The sequence below is a fragment of the Durio zibethinus genome, chromosome 13, assembly GCF_047325235.1.
Source record: "Durio zibethinus cultivar Kanyao isolate XHJ-2024 chromosome 13, ASM4732523v1, whole genome shotgun sequence".
NCBI classification, from domain to species: Eukaryota; Viridiplantae; Streptophyta; class Magnoliopsida; order Malvales; family Malvaceae; genus Durio; species Durio zibethinus.
In genome coordinates, this window is record NC_143174.1 from 3645201 (window position 1) to 3666707 (window position 21507).

Genomic DNA, 21507 nt, shown 5'->3' on the forward strand with positions numbered 1-21507 from the left:
AAATGCTACTGTCTAGTGCTATTATCTAGTGCTAGAAGCTTAGCCAGAAGCAAGCAAGACGTTCCGTTTCTAACTTTGGTTATATGTAACCATTAATTATAAGCCCATGCTTCCCTGGAAAGCTGGCTATTTCTATTCTATATAACCCCATCCTTCCCTTCGTCTCTCCCTATCCATTCTCACCAGAATCAAGTAATTATCCAAAACCCAAGATGAATGTAACAAAAACTTGCTATATTATAATTCCCATACCTCCAACCAGACCAAAAAAAATATCGATGCCCATTCTTCTTCTCATACAACCCCACCCAAAACCAAGAAAACTGTGCCGCTGCCTTTGTCAGCAACATCATTGTTCTGCACCCTTGCTTCCATTCGCAACTCCCCGAATGCTGCCTTCTCCGATGCCATTGATCCACCTCTTCACCCTTTGTTTGATCCAAGGCATATTTATACAGGAAACTTAGCTCCTGTAGATGAGATGGAACCAACAGATTGTACTGTAATTGAAGGTAAGCTACCTATATCTTTAAAGGGTGTTTACGTCCGAAATGGTCCAAATCCACAACTCCAAGCTCCTCGGGCTCTCCTCTTGTTCGATGGAGATGGCATGCTTCATTCCTTGAGATTTTCCAATGGCAATGCTACGTATTGTTGCCGCTATGTCAAGACTTACAAGTATATGCTCGAGCGAGAGGCTGGTTTTCCTATCTTTCCGAATGTTTTTTCAGGATTCTTTGGTTTCGGTGATATTGTTCGCTTTGTAATGGAGACAAGGAGGATCATGAATGGCCATTTTAATCTCATGAACGGCTTTGGCGTGGCTAACACTGGCCTTGCCTTCTTTTCGAGTAAACTCTTTGCTCTTTGCGAGTCTGATTTACCATATCTCATCAATCTAACAGCAGAGGGTGACATCGAGACTTTAGGACGTTGGGAATTTGAGAAAAGTTAATGTCCAACATGACTGCTCATCCCAAAGTCGATTTGGATTCAAAGGAGACATTTGCTTTTACATGGAGCCTAAGTTTCCCTCATCTCACCTTCTTCCGTTTTGATGAAAATGGTGTAAAACAAAAAGGAATACCCATCTCTTCCATCAATCGACCTTGTTTCATCCATGATTTTGCCATAACCAATAGGTTTGCAATTTTCCATGAAACACAATTAGTATATTCATTGGGAAAAGTGATGACAGGTAGAGGCACCTTCGTGGATTACCAAGCAAATAAAACTCCAAGAATTGGGATCATACCAAAATATGCCATGAACGACTCCGAGATCAGGTGGTTTCAGGTTCCAGGTTTTAATACGATTCATATAGTAAATGCTTGGGAAAATGGAGATGATGAGATAGTTTTTGTGGCATCTAATATCATCTCAGTGGAAAACATTTTTAACAAGACTGTCAATGTCTCACTGGAGAAAGTAAAGATCAACATCAAAACTGGAGATGTTTATAGACAGATTATTTCTCCAAGAAATTTGGAATTTGGGTCAATAAATCCTCGCTATATTGGGAGAAAAACACGTTATGCTTATCTAGGAGTACTTGAAGAGGTCCCAAAAACTTCAGGTTTAGTGAAAATTGACTTGGAAACTGGGCGTGAAGTTGCAAGAAGATTTTATGGACCTGGTTGCTTCGGAGGGGAGCCCTTGTTTGTGATGAAAGATTCAGAAAATACCGTTTGTGATGATGGGCATGTAATGAACTACGTCCACGATGAGAAGGCTGATGAGTCACAATTCTTAATAATGGATGCCAAATCTCCAGAACTTGACATTGTAGCGGTTGTTAAGCTACCAAGGCGGGTTCCATACGGCTTTCATGGTCTATTTCTCAGCAAGTGAAAGCTCTCTTATTTGTTTTATGTATACAAAAATGTTAATGAATATATATAGTGAATCTTTCTCTTTTGTCGGTGGACGTAGGCAACAATGACCTAATAAAATTAAATATACATTGCTGTAAATCAAACTTCAATTGGAAATCCCAAAAAGTTTTATCAAAGATTTTTGTTAATAAAAATAAAGACATACAAAAGATGATTGTAGGAAACTTAAATTCGTGATTTAATGAAATTTAAGTTGATATGAAGATAGTTGTGTTTGTTGGCCCAAAATATAAAAAATTTGATGATAAAATTTTTAAAAATATTTGTAAGATTCGGTTTTGAAAATTCTGATCAAAATTTACCACAATATGCACATTAAACATAATATTAAGATCATTTATTAGTTTAGCAATAACAAATGGAGATAAAGATTTGGATCTAAGTAATTGTTTTGTAATTCAAAAAACAATTTTTGAATTTTTTTTCTTAATAAAAAAGAGAGTGATGGGTTCAAGTCTTTCTTATTAATTAGAACAGTTGAATCACCAGAAACAACCAATTTGCCAAAATCCATGGGCCTGTCTCAAACTAGTTTAAACAACTTTGCCTAAAAAAATGTCGTACTCCAACTTTCTCTGTTGAGTCACTCGGCCCAATTGGTTTTCCAGTACGTTTGGGCGTTCAACACTAGCAGATTTATTAGCAACAAGACTTGCAACATCAGTCTTCCTTTGGAAATATATTCTTACTGTGGTAAATGCTAGAAATGTAGCCATTAATATATATATATATATATATATATATATTTAGCCGTAAGAGATTGTTAAGTTATGTTCAGTATTTTTTAAAAGAAAATTTATTTAAACAAATTTATTTATGCTGGACCCAATGAATTCATAAAAATTATATTTTTATGGTCTTTCAATAAATTTAAACTCAAATAATTTAAAAAAGAACAAACTCGTTACAATTCAAGGATAACTTAATTCGAAAATTAATTTGAGAATTTTAAGTTCTGTATGTTGCGTCTGAAGCAATAATCATAATAATATAGAAGTAATAGACAACAATCAATAATCAAATATACAGGAAAAATAAAGCACATTAAGATTTACGTGGAAAACCCTTCAGTGTAGAGGAAAAAAACCACAGGCTACCAGAAAAATCTTTACTATAAAATAATAGTTATACAAAGTTCTTCTCTAGCTAAAACTAGAGCTAATCAACAACTAGAGAAACAATTGGAGAAATCTTACCAAATAAGTGACTCAACAAATATACCCTGGATTTGTTCCTAGAGAGCTTCAAACCCGATCTTCACCGTTCAGAATGTAGAACTCTGAATCATAAACCTCCTGACAAGGTTCCAACTCAATCGGACCACGGATCGACTTTCGTTCAACCAACTTTCCCTTCTCTTTTTTCTCTCTCTGTTTTTTTTTATTTTTCTTCTTTTTCTTCTTAGTTTTCGACACACACCTAAAACAACCCCACCTCTTTTTTATTAAGTAGCTAGGGCTCTGTGTAAAATAAAAGATCAAGGCCCATGGCCTTTACTTGGTCCAAAACCACTTACATGGGACTGGACCTCATTTTCCTAACAATCTCCCCCTTCAGCCCCATTAGGAGGAGATTTATCACTATAACAGTTTCATTTGGAACTTACCTTGGCCAGGGAACTCATTCCGGCCAAGTTATTACAAAGCTCAAACTTTTTTCTGAAAAGTTTAACAAGATCATAAGTATCATTCTTTCGCAATGACTTCATCTCTTCTTTTATTGCTTTTAACCAGTGCTCTCTATCCGGAGTAGCCTGCACATCTTGAAAGCTTTCTGGCTCTCCTTCACTGGTAACTAAAATAAAATCTGAACTTAGATACCTGATAGATGGCCTGCGCTCTCTAGTAGATCTCCTGGGCTGAGACTCTACATCACTTGATGTCAAAGGTAGCTCCTCCTGCTCAACACTTTCAGGTAGAGAGGATTGCTCTCCCTGCTCAAAACTAATAGCATCTGGCTCATCACCAACTGTAACTGGCTCATTCATATCCCTAAGTTCTGTTTCTTGCTTATTTTCACCATCTGTGGCTCTTTCCTGTGAAATTCCTGTCGGTGTTGAAACATCACACTCAACAGTAACCTATGTAGTCTTCTCATTTTTTTCAAAGTCTGCTATAGTTTCTTTTTCATGAAAGACCACATCTCTGCTTCTGACTGTCTTTCTCTTTACTGGATCCCATACCTTGTAGCCAAATTCCTCATCACCATATCCTACAAACACACACTGTGTAGCTTTACTGTCAAGCTTTGATCTCTGCTCTTTTCGCACATGCATGAATACTTTACACCCAAAAACTTTTCAAGTGAGAGTATGAAGTATCTTTCCCTGTCCACACTCTTTTTGAAATGTCAAAGCCCAAAGGAACTGATGGTGACCTGTTAAGTAAATAACAAGCTGTGTTGACTGCTTCACCCCAGAATGGCTTTGGTAATTTTGCCATCCTCAACATACATCTGACTTTTTCCACAATGGTGCGATTCATTCTTTCAGCTATACCATTATGCTGCGGTGTTTCAAGTTCTATCTTCTCATGCCTGATCTCATGTTTTGAGCAATACTTTTTAAAGTCTTTAGATGTGTATTCCCCACCATTATCAGTTCGAATACACTTCAAGGGTAACCCTACCATCCTCTCAACCATGGCATGAAATTTTTAAAAATACTGCAGTACCTGACTTTTATATTTCAACATATATACCCAAGTCTTACGTGAAGCATCATCAATAAAAGTAACAAAATATCTGCTACCACCTAATGACTCAACCTCAATGAGACCACATACGTTAGAATAAATTAATTTCAATCTATTTTCTTTTCTTTGAGAACTTTTACGAAAAGAAACTCTATGATGCTTACCAAACAAACAATAATCATATGAATCGAGAGACATACCTTTGGTCAAGGGAATGAGAGACTGCCTTGCCAAAACCTGTAACCCTTTTTCACTCATTTGTGTCAGCCTCCTGTGCCACAAGTTTGCTGAAGCATCATTTTCAACGGTATTTACCTGGTTACCGTTCAATTGCATCCATGTCATATACATTGTGCAGCATAGTTTTTCCCTTGCAACTACCATAGATCTTTTGAGAAGCTTTCATTGTCCATTCTTTTGTCGGTTTTCATATCCCTTCTTATCAAGGACATTAATAGCAAGCAAGTTCATTCTCATATCTGGAATATGTCTGACATCTCTCAAAGTCAACATGCAGCCTGTACTAGTTTGTATAACAATATCATCAATCCCAACAATCTGCGACATACTCTTGTTTCCCATCTTGTTACAACCAAAATCTCCTACTTTGTAAGTTGTAAATAACTCTCTTAGAAACACAATGATATGCCGCTCCTGTGTCAACTATCCACTCAATGTCGGGATCACTAACATGATTACAATCACCATGTGTACAAATCAAAGTAACTGAATCACTATTTGAATTCATTGCTGCAACATTGCAATCATCTGAACTCTTGTCTTTCTCATCTTTTCGCTCTTGCTTTAAGATTCTACAGTTTCGTTTTATATGACCCGCCTTACCACAATGGAAACACTTCACTTTACCTCTAAACTTGGATCTATGTTTAGACTTACCACGACCTTTTGAGTCCTGACCTCTGTCGATGTTTCTACCCCCGTTCTTTGTGACTAGAGCTTGATTCTCAGAGTCTACATCTTTTCGCCTTGCTTCTTCATTAAACATACTGTCATTTACCATCTTCAATGTCACCTTATAATCAGGAGCTGAATTAAGAATAGTCACAACTAGAGTATTCCAGCTATCTGGCAATGAACCCAAAAAAAATAACGCTTTCATTTCATCATCCATCTTAAGCTCTATAGTAATCATCCGATTAAATATATCTTAAAAATCATTCAAGTGCTCTGTAACAGATCGTCCATCCCTGTACTGTAAAGTTACAATCTTTTTAACAAGCATAACTTTATTCATATCTGTTTTTCTCTTATACAATGCTGCCAATTTTCTCAAACAATGTGAGCATCTGACTCCTACGCTACATGATGAAACACGCTGATATCAACCCATTTTTTTATTATAGCCAGCGTCTTTCTACGTAGCTTCTTCCAGCTTTCATCTTTCATATCTGTTGGTTTAGCCGAATCACCCAATACTGACTCATACAAATCTTTACAGTATAGATGATCATCCATCATAGGCTTCTAAATTGAATAATTTGATGCTGTCAATTTTATCATGAAACATGTATCACCCTCCATGATCTCAAATAGAATTTACTTCCATCCTGGGTTGCTTCTGTATCGATGTCTCAAAATAACCCTCGTTCTGATACCACTTGTCACAGGTCGAGACTTAAGCTTCGAACCCGTGCGGCTTCAGGACCCAGGCATGCACTCATCCAGCGTCCCAGATCAGCCTGACCGCCACGGTTCACACCCTTGTGAGGTATTGTCCGCTTTGGCCCCCTGGCCTCACGGTTTTGTCCTACAAAAGGTGCCTCACAAGGAAGAGATGGTGTGAACCTTTATATACCCCAGTGACCTTCCTATTATGTTCGATGTGGGATTCAGGACTCCCCCTTAGGTCCATAACATTCTCCCGCACCCAACCTCGTGACGCCCTCGTCACGTAGGTTGACCACCCTGCCTACCTCTCTCGAGGTACTTAGCATGGATCGAACGGTTTAGGGCTGGCTCTGATACCACTTGTTGCGCCTGAAGCAATAATCACAACAATACAGAAGCAATAGACAACAATCAATAATCAAATACGCAGAAAAAATAAAGCACACCAAGATTTACGTGAAAAACCCTCAAGTGTAGAGAAAAAAAACCACGGGCCACCAGAAAAATCTTCACTATCAAATAATAGTTATACAAAGTTCTTCTCTAGCTAAAACTAGAGCTAATCAACAACTAGAGAAACAATTGGAGAAATCTTACCAAATAAGTGACTCAACAAATACACCTTGGATTTGTTCCTAGAGAGCTTCAAACCCGATCTTCACTGTTCAGAATGTAGAACTCTGAATCATAAACCTCCTGACAAGGTTCCAACTCAATCGGACCACGGATCGACTTCCGTTCAACTAACTCTCCTTTCTCTTTTTTCTCTCTCTGCTTTTCCTGACTTTTCTTTCATTTTCTGCTTGATTTTCGACACACACCTAAAACAACCTCACCTCTTTTTTATTAAGTAGTTAGGGCTCTGTGTAAAATAAAAGATCAAGACCCATGGCCTTTACTTGGTCTAAAATTACTTCCATGGGACTGAACCCCATTTTCCTAACACTGTAAATATTATGAAATGGAAGGATGATTTTTGAATCCCGATAAAATAAAAGGTGTTTTGACAATTCATTCTAAATATATTAGAGTACCAGAAGGTCTATATTACAGGCATTTAGTTGATGCTAATGAAAATTCAATTTTTTTTTTGCAGAATTTGGAACCACAAAAAAATTGTGAAATATCTTGGGTCATTAAACAAAGTAGAGTCCATATAATTCTTCAGTGGGACAGGTTGCACTGCAATGTTTTGCAAATTGTGCTATAATGAGCTAATCTTAATTGTTTTTAACATTCTACCTTCCTTAAATTCCTTTGCCATACATAGACTCTATATCATATAATCATAATTGTTGGAAATTATCTAGAAAATTACACACAAATATGATTGCACATCTCAAAATTAGATACATATCACCTATAATTATTACATTATAATATTATTTATAATCATTGTATTACAATTAAACAATCATAATACATAGTATTTATTAAAATTTTATATAAAACTCACATTTATAAATTATAAACTTTTATTTTTTTTATTTTGATTGAATAATTGTAAGATTGTAATAAAAAATTTGTAGGTGACATAGACACAAAGGAAACATTTGCTTTTATAACAAGCCCAACTTTAATTCCCTCACCTCTCCTTCTTTCGCTTTGATTCAAATGGAGTTAAACAGAAATAAGTACCCATTTCTTCGGTCCCTAAACCAACTTTTCTTCATGACTGTGCTATAAGCAAGAGGTTTGCAATTTTTGGTGCGACACAAGTAGGATTTGCACACCAGCAGAAGTTATAATGGGAAGGGGTGCTCTAGTAGATTATAAACCAGAAAAAGTTACAAGAATCAGGATCATTCCATTGTATGCAACGAATGACTCATCTGGTTTCAAGTCTCAAATTTCAACGCAATTCATATATATCTTTAACGCTTGGGAAAATGGAAGAGACGAAATAGTTCTTAAGGCATCCAAGATCCAACATTGCATCAGAAGAAAAAATCTATGATAGAAATTGCGACATCAAATTGGAGGAAAGTGAAGATCAACATGAGAACAGGCCAAGTTTCAAGAAACATCATTTCCCCAAGAAACTTGGAACTTGGATCCATTAATACTCGTTATGTGGGAAAGAAAGCCGGTTTGCTTACATGGGAGTCTTTGTTGAATAAGTCCCAAATATGATAGGTGTGCCGAAAATTGACTCGGAAACACTGTGAAGTTGGGAAAAGATACTATGAGCAAGGCTGCTTCGGAGGGAAGCCATTATTTGTGACAAATGATAGATAAAATAATGCTGATGATGATGAAGATGATGGTAATGAGTTACGTGCACAAAGAGGAAGCTGGCGAGTCAAAGTTCTTGGTAATGGACAACGCCAAATCACCAGAACTCAGCATCGTGGCAACGGTTAGGCTGCCTAGGCGGGTGCCATACTCGTTTCATGGTCTGTTTTTGAGAAAGGACCTCTAGAAAATATGGCCACAAATTCTTGTTAATTTCAAATTGCATTCTAATTTGTTATAGAGAATCTTTGCCATTTTTTTACCCTAAAGTGAGAATAATTTAAAACTGGAATCTGTGATTTATATAATATTGAAAATCATGCCATCATCCTTACAATTTATGTTAAGTTCAACCCATGAATCTTGTCATCCTTACAAAACAATAGCAGATGTTTCAGGGGTTGTGTACCCCAGATCTGTCTGAAAAAGTTTGATCTTCTAATAAAAGCTGCTCTCCTATAAATTAATAGTAATTCTTCAACCTAACTTACATTTATAATTGTCAAACTTGAAACCTCTTGTTGAATTTGGTGTTTTATTTCTAATTAATATTTATTGAGTTTTTTTTGGGGGGGAAGGGATTAATTATGAGCTATATTATACTCTTGGATTTTTTACTTTGACATTAATAGGCTGTTATAGTAACTAATTAAATCCCATTTTTAAAAAATTTTAATACTTAATTTAAGCTCGATTTTAAAATATTTGTCTTTAAAATTTTAACAATTAGTGACTAAATTGTTATAATACCATCATATTGACAATAGATATCAAAATATTTTTATAATCGTTAGTGATTAAATTGTGATTTTTAAAGTTAAATAATCGATTTTTTTTTTAAATTATCAAATAACGAAACCTGTAATTACTTTTTTAATATTTTAAATTATTTTAAAAATATATATAACATCAGATGGAGAACGTTATGTGATGTGAAAAACCACACCAACGGCAAAAAGAATGTTCCGTACGAGAATGAAGCAGAAATATATATTTGACTTTCAAAAAGGTTCTCTCTTTCATTACTTTTATTGTTGTACTCGAACCTATAGAGTTGACTAAATGACAGACTTTATGGCTTATATAGATTTATTAAATATTAGTAAGTATCAATCTTTATGGAAAAAATTTATTAAAAATATCGTTTATAATTTAAATTTGATTTATAATTTATTAAAAATCCTTATGAAAGGATTTGGAGTTGTCAATACTAACCTTGTCTTTTTTGCAAACAAACTTGTTGCTTTGTATGAGTATGATTTGCCATATGTCATTAATTTGGCAGAAACTGGTGATATTGAGACTCAGGGGCGTTAGGAATTTGATGGGAATCCCAAGTTACTTGCAAACATGACTGTACATTCTAAAGTGTTGTGCTTGAAGTAATAATCACAATAATACAGAAGTAATAGACAATAATCAATAATTATAAAACGCATGAAAAATAAAGCACACCAAGATTTACGTGAAAAACCCTCCAGTGTAGAGGGAAAAAAATTACGGACCATCAAAAAAATTTTCACTATCAAATAATAGATATACAAAGTTCTTCTCTAGCTAAAACTAGAGCTAAACAACAACTAAAAAAATAATTGGAGAAATCTCACCATATAAGTGACTCAACAAATATATCATGGATTTATTTTTAGAGAGCTTTAAACTCGATCTTCACCGTTCATAATGTAAAACTCTGAATCATAAACCTCCTGACAAGGTTTCAACTCAATCAGACCACGGATCGACTTCCGTTCAACTAACTCCCCTTTCTCCTTTTTTCTCTCTATTTTTTTTTTTGCTTTTTTTCTTTTTTTACTTGATTTTCGACACTCCGTTAAAACAACACCCACCTCTTTTTTATTAAGTAGCTACGGCTCTGTGTAAAATGAAAGATCAAGGCTCATGGCCTTTACTTGGTCCAAAACCACTTACATGGCGCTGGACCTCATTTTCTTAACAATTTCTCCCTTCAGCCCCATTAAGAGGAGATTCATCACCATAGCAGTTTCTTTTGGAACTTATCTTGGCCAGGGAACTCATTCCGATCAAGTTACTGCAGAGCTCAAGCTTTTCCCTGAGAATTATCTTAGTCAACATATCTGCTACATTCTTATTAGTATAAACTTTCTTCAACAGCATCTGATGTTTTTCAATCATTGAACGTAACCAATGATATCTAACATCAATGTGCTTTGTTCTAGCATAGTACATGACATTCTTACTCAAATCTAAAGCACTCTGGCTATCACAAAATATCACATACTCTTTTTTATTCAACCCCAATTCAAGAAAAAAATGTTTCATCCAAAGCATTTCTTTACATGCTTCGATTGCTGCAATATACTCAGCCTCTGTAGTTGACAAAGCAACACACTTTTATAACTTAGATTGCCAAGATACAGCTCTTTCTGTAAAAGTGAGCAAATACCTTGAAGTAGATTTCTTACCATCAAGATTGTTTGCCGTGTCAGCATCAGTAAATCCTTCTAGAACTGGTTGTGAAACTCCATAAGTCAAGCTCATTTTTTAGGTGCCCCTCAAATATCTAAAAATTCATTTCACTGCTTCCCAGTGAACCTTTTTCAGATTAGAAAAAAATCTGCTCACTACGCTAATTGCATGAGCAATGTCAGGTATTGTACAAATCATAAGATACAATAAAGAACCGACTGTAGAAGAATAAGAAATACTAGACATAGTTAGTTGCTCTTCCTTAGACACTGGATAAGATTTTTTACTTAGATAAAAATGGTTAGCAAGTGGACTGCTAACTGATTTAGCATGTTACATATTGAATCTACCAAGCACTCGTTCAACATATTTTTTTTTGTGACAATCACAGCTTTCTAGGTCTCCTATCCCAGATAATGTTTATACCAAGAATCTGCTTTGCTAGACCTAAATCTTTCATATCAAAGGACTTAGACAATTGTTCTTTTAACCTGCAAACCATACTAGCATCTTGTCCTACAATCAACATATCATTAACATATAATAATAGGATAATAAAGTTACCATTAGGGAATTGTTTAACATACACACAAGAATCCGCTGTTGTTCTTTTATAGCTATGACTCATCATAAAATAATCAAACTTACCACTGTCGCGGAGCTTGTTTCAAGCCATATAAGCTTTTCTTCAATTTGCAAACTAAATGCTTTTTCCTTTTCACTTCAAAACCCTCAGGCTGATTTATATGAATGTCCTCTTGCAAATTACCATGCAAAAATATAGTTTTAACATCAAGTTACTCAAGCTTAAGATTTAAACTAGCTACTAATCTCAGTACCACTCGAATAAAACTTATTTTTACAACTGGAGCAAAGATCTGATCAAAATCGATGCCTGATTTCTGAGAAAAACCTTTTATTACGTAACAAGATCTTTCGATTATTAATCTTGATTTTCAATTTTAATTTTTTACTTAATTATTTTTAGTTAATAATTTCATGAATTTTACTTAAAAAATTTAATATAAATTTTATCCAACATAAAATATTGATTAAAATTTAAGAAAAGCAAATATCAATTTATGCCAACAATCTGATGATCTATTGATTATTGAACTTTTAATTTGACTAATTAAAAATCAATGTTCAATAATCTCAAGTACAAAAATAGATGACTGACTATAAATTAATAAAAATACCATTCTTAGAAGTACCTTTTAGACAATAAAACTAATTATCTAAAGATTTGTTTGCAACTTATAGATACCTTTCACTAAATTATAATCCCTCTATCTCAATGAGTTACATTGCTTCTACCAACTTTTGCCTTCGGCCCTCGAACCTGAAGTTAGGAAGCTTACAATTTCTTCAATTGATATCAAAACAAAAAATTTAATCACCAACAAATTACAACGAACAAACAATAAAACCAATAGAAAAACATTATCTTTACCAACATCCTCGTTTTTCTCCACTTTTTTTTCAATGTCCCAAAAGCTTTTCCATAATGCTATTAACATTATTGATCCACTCATTCACTCGTCAGTTGATTCAAGCCCTGTTTTTAATGGGAACTTTGCACCAGTGGAAGAGCTAGAGCTAACAGATTGAAAGTAATCAAGGGTAAACTTTCGCTCACTCTTAATGGTGTTTACATCCTCAATGGTCCGAATTTCCAACACCAGCCACTCCATCTTCTCGATTTGTTTGTTGGGGATGGGAAGCTTCACTCGTTGCAATTATCCAATGGCCATGCAAGGTATTGTAACTGCTATGTCAAGACTCATAAGTATGTGCTCAAACGGAGTGCTGGTTCCCCCATCATTCCAAGTGGATCATCTCTTTACAAAATCATAGACAAGTTACGATTTCTTATGGCTATAATAACAGGCGATCTAGATCTCATGAAAGGATTTGGAGTTGCCAATACTAGCCTTGCTTTTTTTGCAAACAAACTTGTTGCTTTGTATGAGTATGATTTGCCATATGCCATTAATTTGACAAAAATTGATGATATTGAGACTTTGAGGCGTTGGGAATTTGATGGGAATCCCAAGTTACTTGCAAACATGATTGCACATTCTAAAGTGTTACGCCTGAAGCAATAATCACAACAATACAGAAGCAATAGACAACAATCAATAATCATAAAACGTAAGAAAAATAAAGCACACCAAGATTTACGTGAAAAATCCTCCAGTGTCAAGGAAAAAAAATCATAGACCACCAGAAAAATCTTCACTATCAAATAATAGATATACAAAGTTCTTCTCTAGCTAAAACTAGAGCTAAACAACAACTAGAAAAATAATTGGAGAAATCTCACCAAATAAGTGACTCAACAAATATACCTTGGATTTATTTCTAGAGAGCTTTAAACCCGATCTTCATCGTTCAAAATATAAAACTCTGAATCATAGACCTCCTGACAAGGTTTCAACTCAATCGGACCACGGATCGACTTCCGTTCAACTAACTCTCCCTTCTTATTTTTTTCTCTACTTTTTTGGCTTTTCTTTTTTTTTTACTTAATTTTTGACACTCCCTTAAAATAACCCCATCTTTTTTTTATTAAATAGCTAGGATTCTGTGTAAAATGAAAGATCAAGGCCCATGACCTTTACTTGGTCCAAAACCACTTACATGGCGCTCGACCTCATTTTTTTAATAATATCCCCCTTTAGCCCCATTAAGAAGAGATTCATCATCATAATAGTTTCTTTTGGAACTTATCTTGGCCAGGGAACTCATTTCAGTCAAGTTACTACAGAGCTCAAGCTTTTTCCTGAGAATTATCTTAGTCAACATATCTGTTACATTCTTATCAGTATGGACTTTCTTCAACAGCATCTGATGTTCTTCAATCATTGAAAGTAACCAATGATATCTAATATCAATGTGCTTTGTTCTAGTATGGTACATGACATTCTTACTCAAATCTAAAGCACTCTGGCTATCACAAAATATCACATACTCTTTTTGATTCAATCTCAATTCAAGAAAAAAATGTTTCATCCAAAGCATTTCTTTACATGCTTCAGTTGTTGCAATATACTCAGCCTCTGTAGTTGACAAAGTAACACACTTTTGTAACTTAGATTGTTAAAATACAGCTCTTCCTGTAAAAGTGAACAAATACCCTAAAGTAGATTTTTTACTATCAAAATCGTCTGTCATGTCAGCATCAGTAAACCCTTCTAGAACTGGTTGTGAAACTTCATAAGTCAAGCTCATTTTTTAGGTATCCCTCAAATATCTAAAAATCCATTTCACTACTTTTTAGTGAACCTTTCGTGGATTAAAAAAAAATCTACTCATTACACTAACTGCATGGTAATGTCAGGTATTGTACAAATCATAAGATACAATAAAAAACTGACTGTAGAAGAATAAAGCATGCTAGACATAGTTAGTTACTTTTTCTTAGACACTGGATAAGATTTTTTACTTAAATAAAAATGGTTAGCAAGTGGACTGCTAACTGATTTAGTATGTTACATGTTGAATCTACCAAGTACTCGTTCAACATATTTTTCCTGTGATAACCATAGCTGTCTAACTCTCCTATCCCGAATAATGTTCATACCAAGAATCTGCTTTGCTAGACCTAAATCTTTCATATCAAAAGACTTAGACAATTATTCTTTTAACATGCAAACCATACTAGCATCTTGTCCTACAATCAACATATCATTAACATATAATAATAGGATAATGAAGTTACCATTAGAGAATTGTTTAACATACACACAAGAATCCGCTGCTATTTTTTTATAGCTATGACTCACCATAAAATAATCAAACTTCTTATACCACTGTTGCGAAGCTTGTTTCAAGCCATACAAGCTTTTCTTTAATTTACAAGCTAAGTGCTCTTTCCCTTTCTCTTCAAAACCCTTAGGCTGATTTATATAAATGTTCTCTTGCATATCACCATGTAAAAATACAGTTTTAACATCAAGTTACTCAAGCTCAAGATTTAAACTAGCTACTAATCCCAGTACCACTCGAATAGAACTCATTTTTACAACTGAAGTAAAGATCTCATTAAAATCGATGCATGGTTTCTAAGAAAAAACTTTTACTACCAATCGAGCTTTGTAACTCACTAGTTTGTCACCATCTTTTTTCAACTTGAACATCCATTTATTTTTTAATGGCCTCTTCCTTTTTGAAAGTTTAACAAGATCATAAGTACCATTATTTCATAATGACTCTATCTTTTCTTTCATTACTTTTAATTAATGCTCTCTATCTGAAGTAGCCTGTACATCTTGAAAGCTTTTTAGCTCCCTTTCACTGGTAATTAAAATAAAATCTGAACTTGGATACCTGGTAGATAGCCTGCGCTCTCTAGTAGATCTCTTGGACTGAGACTCTACATCACTTGATGCAGAAAGTAGCTCCCCCTGCTTAATACTTTCAGGTAAAGAGGATTGTTCCCCCTGCTCAAAATTAATTGCATATGACTCATCACTAACTGTAGTTGGCTCATTCATATCTTCAAGTTATGTTTCTTACTCATTTTCACCATTTGTGGCTCGTTCCTGTGGAATTCCTATTGGTGTTGAAACATCACACTCAACAATAACTCGTGTAGTCTTTTCATTTTTCTCAAAGTTTGCTATAATTTTTTTTCATGAAAGACCACATCTCTACTTCTGACTGTCTTTTTCTTTACTGGTTCTCATACCCTGTAACCAAATTCTTCATCATCATATCTTACAAATACACACTGTGTGACTTTACTGTCAAGTTTTGATCTCTGCTCTTTTGACACATGCATGAATGCTTTATACTTAAAAACTTTCAAGTGAGAGTATGAAGTATTTTTTTCTGTCCACACTCTTTTTAAAATGTCAAAGCCCAAAGGAACTGATGGTGACCTGTTAAGTAAGTAACAAGCTGTGTTGACTGTTTTACCTCAGAATGACTTTGGTAATTTTATCATCCTCAACATACATCTGATTTTTTCAACAATGGTGAGATTCATTCTTTCAGCTATACCATTATTCTACAGTGTTTCAGATTCTGTCATCTCATGCATGATTCCATGCTTTAAACAATACTCATTAAAACCTTTAGATGTGTATTTCCCATAATTATTAGTTCGAATACACTTCAAGGGTAACCCTATCATCCTTTCAACCATGGCATAAAATTTTTAAAAATACTACAGTACCTGACTTTTGTATTTCAACATATACACCTAAGTCTTATATGAAGTATCATCAATAAAAGTAACAAAATATCTGCTACCATTTAATGACTCAACCTTAATGGAACCACATACATCAGAATAAATTAATTCCAATCTATTTTTTTCTCTTAGAACTTTTATGAAAAGAAACTCTATGATGCTTATCAAACAAACAATAATCATATGAATCGAGAGACATACCTTTGGTCAAGGGAATAAGAGACTGCCTTGCAAAAATCTATAACCCATTTTCATTCATATGTGCCAGTCTCCTATGCCACAAGTTTGCTGAAGCATCATTTTCAACTGTATTTACCTGGTTACCGTTTAATTACATCAATGTCTTATACATTGTTCAACATAGTTTTTTTCTTGCAACTACCATAGATCTTTTGAGAAGCTTTCACTGTCCATTCTTTTGTAGGCTTTCATATCTCTCATTATCAAGGACATTAATAGTAAGCAAGTTCATTTTCATATCTGAAATATGTCTAACATCTCTCAAAGTCAACATGCAGCCTGTACTAGTTTGTACAATAATATCACCAATCTTAAAAATCTGTGACACACTCTTGTTTTTCATCTTGGTACAATCAAAGTCTTCTACTTTGTAAGTTGTAAACAACTCTCTCTTAGGAACACAATGATATGCCGCTCCTGTGTCAACTATCCACTCAATGCCATGATCACTAACATGATTACAATCATCATGTGTACAAATCAAAGTAATTGAATCACTATCTGAATTTACTGTTGTAATATTGCCATCATCTGAACTCTTACCTTTCTTATCTTTTCGCTTTTGCTTTAAGATTTTACAGTTTCATTTTATATGACCTGTCTTACCATAATAAAAATACTTCACTTTACCTCTAGACTTGGATCTATGTTTAGACTTACCATGACCTTTTGAGTCCTGAGCTCTGTCGATGTTTTTATCCCTGTTCTCTGTGACTAGAGCTTGATTTCCATGGTCTACATCTTTTTACCTTGATTCTTCATTAAACATACTGTCCTTTACCATCTCTAATGTCACCTTATAATCAAGAGCTGAATCAAGAACAGTCACAACTAGAGTATTTCAACTATCTGATAATGAACCTAAAAGAAATAACGCCTTCATTTCATCATCCATCTTAAGCTCCATAGTAGTCATCCGATAAAATATATCTTGAAAATCACTCAAATGCTCTGTAACAGATCACCCACCCCTATACTGTAAAGTTGTAAGCTTCTTAACACGCATAATTTTATTCATACCTATTTTTCTCTCATACAATACTGCCAAATTTTTTCAAACAATGTGAGCATCTGACTCTTGTGCCACATGATGGAACACGTTGATATCAACACATTTTTTTATTATAGCCAACGTCTTTCTACCTAACTTCTTTCAGCTTTCATCTTTTATATCTGTTGGTTTAGCCGAATCACCCATTACTGGCTCATACAAATATTTACAGTATAGATGATCCTCTATCATAGGCTTCCAAATTGAATAATTCAATGCTGTCAATTTTATCATGAAACCTGTATCACCCTTCATGGTCTCAAATAGAATTTACTTCTATCCTGGGTTGCTTCTATATCAATGTCTCAAAATAACCCTCGCTTTGATACCACTTGTTGCTCTTGAAGCAATAATCCCAACAATACAGAAGCAATAGACAATAATCAATAATAAAAAAACGTAGGAAAAATAAAGCACACCAAGATTTATGTGAAAAACCCTCAAGTGTAGAGAAAAAAAATCATGGGCCACCAGAAAAATATTTACTATCAAATAATAGATATACAAAGTTCTTCTCTAGCTAAAACTAGAGCTAAACAACAACTAGAGAAATAATTAAAGAAATCTCATCAAATAAGTGACTTAACAAATATACCATGGATTTGTTTCTAGAGAGCTTTAAACCTGATCTTCACCCTTCAGAATGTAGAACTCTGAATCATAAACCTCCTGACAAGGTTTCAACTCAATCGGACCACGGATCGACTTTCGTTTAACTAACTCTCTCTTCTCCTTTTTCTCTCTGCTTTTTCTAGCTTTTCTTCTTTTTCTACTTGGTTTTCTACTTGGTTGCTCTGTGTAAAATGAAAGGTCAAGGCTCATGACTTTTACTTGGTCCAAAACCATTTACATGTGACTGAACCCCATTTTCCTAACATAAAGTTGATTCGAAGACGAAGGCGACATTTGCTTTCAGGTGGAGTTTAACGTTTCCTCATGTAAATTTTTTTCGCTTTGATGATAATGGTATCAAGGAAAAAGAAGTACCAATTTTTTCCATCAAGCAACCATGTTTCGTCCATGACTTTCCTATAACCAAGAGGTTTGCAATTTTTCATGAGACTCAATTAGTGCCATGGAAAGTGATGATGGGAAGAGGCAGGCTCATTGATTACCAACCAAATAAAACTCCAAGAATCGGAATCTTAACAAGAAAAGCTCTCAATGATTCAGAGATGAAGTGGTTTGAAATTCCAGATTTTAATACAATCCATATGCTAAATAATTGGGAAAATGGAGAGGACGAAATTGTTCTTATTGCATCCAGTATAGTTTCTTTGAAGAACACATTTGACGAGACTGTCGAGATCAAATTGGAGAAGGTAACAATCAACATGAAGACTAAAAATGTTTCCCGAATTATTCTTTCACCAAGAAATCTAGAATTTGGATCAATAAATCCTTGCTATGTTGGAAAAGAGACTTGTTTCGGCAATCTAGGAGTGAACAAAGAAGCATGCATGAAAATGTTAGGTGTAGTAAAGATTGACTTGAAAATGGGATGTGAAGTTGGGAAACGAATTTATAAACCAGGATGCTTGGGGGGAGCCGTTATTTGTTGCAAGAGATCCGGAAGATACCATGTCTAACGAAGATGATGGCTATTTAATCAGTTATGTGCACAATGAGCAAAGTAACGAGTCAGAATTGTTAGTGATGGACGCCCAATCACCAGAACTCGACATTATTGCAGTGGTCAGGCTGCCTAGGAGAGTACCATGTGGTTTTCATGATTTATTTTTGCGTAAGGATAAGATTCCTAACTTCTATTAATCCACAAGAAATATATGGTAATCACCGACACTAGATGACAAAATACCACCTACAAGTGAACTTGATTTCATGTATTTAACGTCATGGTTTTGTTTCCAAATACGTATCTCTTCATCTATATATATGGGTTTGTACGTTGTTCAATTTTTTTTTTCCAAATTATATTGTTATGGGGTACTTAATTAATGTTGCAAGTTTGAAGAGTCGGTGTGTGGGGGGTTTGTAGACTAGTATGGTACCATGAATTTTATAATTCTTACATCTTGCATCGAAAGGATCAAAGGACAAGGGAAATGTTAGATTACTGTCCTGAAATAAATAAATAAAATAAAGTTTTAGATTATTAGTGATGATTATATTTGTTCAATAACAAATTACTTTAAATTGTTCCAAATAAAGATATATTAACGGTTAAAATTTAAAATTCCGTCTTAAAATTTTGAGTTCAATCCTCTAATCAACAGGATCGGATGAATTGTGAGATTAAAAAAAAAAAAATTGTGTAACCCGATATCACATGTTTTAGATCATCAAAGCATAATTTGGTAAGCTTAGTTCTTTAGATATGGGACGATAGTCTCTTTTAAACAAAGCAAAAGCCTCTTTATCTCTATATAGACCATAGAACTCTAATCCAAGGCTAGCCTTCTCCTTCTTAGTCGCAATGCTCGTGGCCGTGGGCGAATTATCATTCTCTGGAATAAGATGATGCGATTTGGTTAAATTTAAGAATGAATATTTAATTACAAAAATTTGTAAAATCATTATTATCTTTTATGAAATTAGGATATTCATTCCAAAATCACATCATTGGTGTTGATATTCAATCTCTCGTGTAGATGAAAATATATGATCAATTGCAAAAAAGATTAATTTTCTAGTCCATAATCTTAAAAGAGTAAAGAATAAACCATCGAGCCTTGAAGTTAAATCGGACAATTTGTATATTTTTATTTATTTATTTTATATATAATACGTGTAAAATATGAAATTATTATATTATAATTTATTTTAATACGATAAATATAAAACATATTTTTATTTTTATCAAATTTATATATCAATTTTAATAAAAATTTAAATAATATCTATTTTATATTTTTTTCTCAATGATATTACTACTTCGTATTTAAAATTATCAAATTTATTGAACACACTTATAGTGCTACGATGAGATATTGTCATAATAATGGGTTTGTCTTGAACTATTGAATCGCTTAACTTAAACATTTTAGCCAATTTTATGAATATGAATTGCATTTAAAAAAAAATTTATCAGAAATCAATTGTGTATCAAATCTTTTGTATTTCAAGTTTGAAGGAAGGAAAATAAAGGATATTTTCCCCAACAACTTACAATACCGCTTGTTTTTAACACTATATAAGAAAAATATAAAAAATTGAGATTTTAAATTTTACAATTGGAATAGGAATAGGGTTTATATTTTATGAGTGATAGTATTTATAAAAATTAATAAATTAATTATTAATAATTAATTAGATATATAATTAATATTAAATATCAACCGACGCAATAATTTTTATTAGATGAAATTCAAAAATTTCTTCTCACTAAATAAAAAATTATTGAATTTCAGTTAGAAAGCTTAAATAAAATCTCCAAAATCTGTGGATAGAATAATATTCACAATTAATGAGAATTAAAAATATATAAATAATTCAATGAATTAGTTTTTGAAGTTTTGAACTTTAGAAACGGAATTATCACTTTTGAATGACAAAAGTAAAAAAATAATTTATTCATGTAATTTTATCTAAAAATTTTAAGAAATTAAAAATATTAATTATTAAGAACTTATTTTTGCTTCTAATATTTTAATTCCTTAAAAAAGAGTTTTGAGATTTTAGATACCATATTTTCTTTATACATACATTTTAATTACTAAATATGATAGTCCGAACGTATATATTTTATTTCACGTCAAACACATATATATACTTATTTTATGTTAAATATATATAATACGAAAATTATTAAGTCGTAATTTTTATTAATGTAAAACATAAATTATTATTTTATTTTTATTGAATTGATATATAATTTTTCTTAAATTTTTAAATTACATAATTTTATAATTTTTATATCAATTTTATATCAAATCATCATTATATCGTACTTAAAATTATCATTTTCTTATGATATTTAAAAATATCATATTGCATCTAGCAAAATAATTATATTATATTGCTAATATATATAACCATAAATTGTGTTTTCTTTTTCTATATTTATAATTAAATAAATTAGTTAATTCAAAAACATATTTCTTATCTAAATTTTCCTTAGAAAACAAAATGTCAAAACCAAATTGAAACCTGTTG

At 33.2% G+C, this 21507-nt stretch overlaps 2 pseudogenes; both read left to right on the forward strand.

Moving 5' to 3' along the window:
• The first annotated feature begins 339 nt into the window (after window positions 1-339).
• On the forward strand, window positions 340-1917 carry LOC111304391 (putative carotenoid cleavage dioxygenase 4, chloroplastic pseudogene; annotated as a pseudogene).
• A 16562-nt stretch (window positions 1918-18479) lies between these two features.
• LOC111302696 (putative carotenoid cleavage dioxygenase 4, chloroplastic pseudogene) lies at window positions 18480-19164 on the forward strand (annotated as a pseudogene).
• Window positions 19165-21507: the final 2343 nt, after the last annotated feature.